Here is a 2,853-nt window from a genome sequence, read left to right on the forward strand (position 1 = left end):
ATACACACACACACATATATACAGCCAACGAATTAGTAAAGAAACTCTCTTTATTACAAAATACAGACCCCTTTTGAACGCATCTACAACAAACAACATATCTACCACGGCCTTAGAATAACACTCAAATATTTAAAAATGATACATTCAGGAGACGCCTAAAAATTCATTAAAAACAGTCCCAATCACTGATATAATCCACAACGAGCCACTTTTATGTCACTTGACCATTTAACATCCTACTACTATCATACCATCCCGCATTCTCTTATTCTCTCTTCTGCTCTTTCTCCTTCTCCTTCTTCGTCTTCTTCCTCTCCGCCACCTCCTTCCTTACTTTACTACTACTGCTGTTTAGAATAACACCTACGCAAATTTTATAATCAATACATTCAAAAGAGAAGTCTCAAGAGTTCAATCACTACTACCATCTACAACAATTCACTTTCAGGGCACTTGACCATTTAGCATCTTACTACTGTCATAGCACTCCCGCATTCTTCTTCTTCTTCTTCTTCTTCTTCTTCTTCTTCTTCTTCTTCTTCTTCTTCTTCTTCTTCTTCTTCTTCTTCTTCTTCTTCTTCTTCTTCTCCTCTTCCTCCTCCACCTCCTCCTCCTCCTCCTCCTCCTCCTCCGTTGCATGTATGTATATATGTATGTATGCTTCTAAATACAGATTATAGATTTATATTTATACCAAAAAACAACTGGTGTGTTTGGTCGTATGAGTAAAGGGCCAAATGAAAACGCTGGAGTTGTCAGGAAAAGGAATCAAACAGCTAACACGCACATTACAAATACAATCTGTAAGCGGAACTGTAAAAATATGGAAAACTTTTCTCAAGTTTAAGATGTAACTTTATTTACTTTTGTCAACATTCCATCGATTGAACTTTTATATCATTATTAGAAACTAGCTCTTTCCTACAGAGTAACTCTTCAAACAATTAAAAACAGAAGAAAACATACATACATACATACATACATACGTACATACATACATACATACATACATACATAGAAAATATCACCTATATCAGCAGACATCACAAAATGCCCCAGTAGGATATTATCTTCCTATGAAACATGGAGTTGTCACTAAAACAGTCTACAATTTTATATGCAGGAAGAGTTGTCTTAATGGCAAAACCACCCCAGAACCAGCATATATCCACACCTTTAAAAATATAAAAATACATGTGGAACATTACAATGAAAATAGCAGCTCGGTGGAAGCACAACAGGCCAGGAATTGTACAGGACTAGAAGCAAATGTAGACACTGTTATAGAAAGTAACTTCCAAGCAAGTGTGAATGCCAAGTCAAAAATTGGGGAAAAGAACAACCATAGAAAATTAATACAAAAATCTTACATCTCAAATCCAGGTTATAGATATATATATTTGTATACTGTTATCACAGGTGCCCAGAGCTAGCAACAACAATAGACTCGCATCGAAGACTAGAAATATGGAGGCACACAGAAAAGGGGGAAAATGGAAGAACACATCGATTCACTTTTCCTAAACAAAATGGTTTAGTGATAGTGAAAATTCATAAAACATTCCCACGATTTTTCATCTGATGATTCTGCGCTGAATACAGACAAACCTTCATGTGCACGTGCAAAATGCACCCACACATATGCTGCAATGAACACACGCATTTGATTATTAAAGCGATATGCACACCCACGAGTGAAAGGTTATCCCACAAGTACATTGTTTTTTCTCGAGCTCTTGAATTCATAAGTTCTGTCACCTAGTTCCCATTAAGAGACCGAGAATAAGACAACATTCTCCCTGACCAGGAAGCCGGTCTACTGCAACGGATTCAAGACCAGTAAGTTTCAGTGAGGGGATGGCAGCGGTAAGTCAATAGACTCACCGCTACCTTGGACGTTAGTACTTAACTGGCGCTTCATTTTATCGATTCCGAAGGGATGATAGGCAGAGTTGACCTGGGCGGGTTTTGAATGCAGAACATGTTAACGATTCTGGCAGTTCGTCGCATAACAAATACATATGCGCGCGCACGCACGCACACACACACACACACACACACACACACACACACACACACGCACATATACACACATACATATGCACACATTTGTGCATATACATATATGCACAAATCTAAAAAGCTGTCTTTACTTAAACAAAAGAAGGTTGTCGCTTCGTTAGTGACCGGTTTGAATTCGGCGAAAGAAAGAAAAACGAAATCTCACAAAAGAAACATACATACATGCATACATACATACATACATACAGATATACACACACACATTACACACACGCACACATATATTATATACACATACATACATATATGCTTACTTTCATACATACACATACACAATTTGTATACTACAACCATACATATATAAACATGTGCGTATACTCGCATTTATACACGCGCGCACACATGTTCATTAACGCACATCTGTGGTATGTATGTGTTTCAGTTAGTATGTTTGTGTCAATGTGTGTATATGTGTTTGTGCGTGCGTCTTTGAGTTTGCGCCATCTTCATACATACTGGGAGATAGACAAAGACAATATCCGTCTCAACTGAACTATGTCTCCTTTTCGCTTCACGTCCAGTTGGTGCGTACACAATAGTAAGTGCCATATTGTCATGTCACGATAACATCTGATAACATATTGATAACAAATGATAACAGGTCCCTTTCGGCAGCCGACAGCCTATCAAATGTAAAACGATACCCTTTTAATTGTTATGTGATTCCTTTCTTTTCGCTTGTGTGTGTGTGTGTGTGTGTGTGTGGATGTATGTACACACACACACACACACACACACACACACACACATATATGTATATGCATATAT

The sequence above is a fragment of the Octopus bimaculoides genome, chromosome 4 (genome assembly GCF_001194135.2).
Source record: "Octopus bimaculoides isolate UCB-OBI-ISO-001 chromosome 4, ASM119413v2, whole genome shotgun sequence".
NCBI classification, from domain to species: Eukaryota; Metazoa; Mollusca; class Cephalopoda; order Octopoda; family Octopodidae; genus Octopus; species Octopus bimaculoides.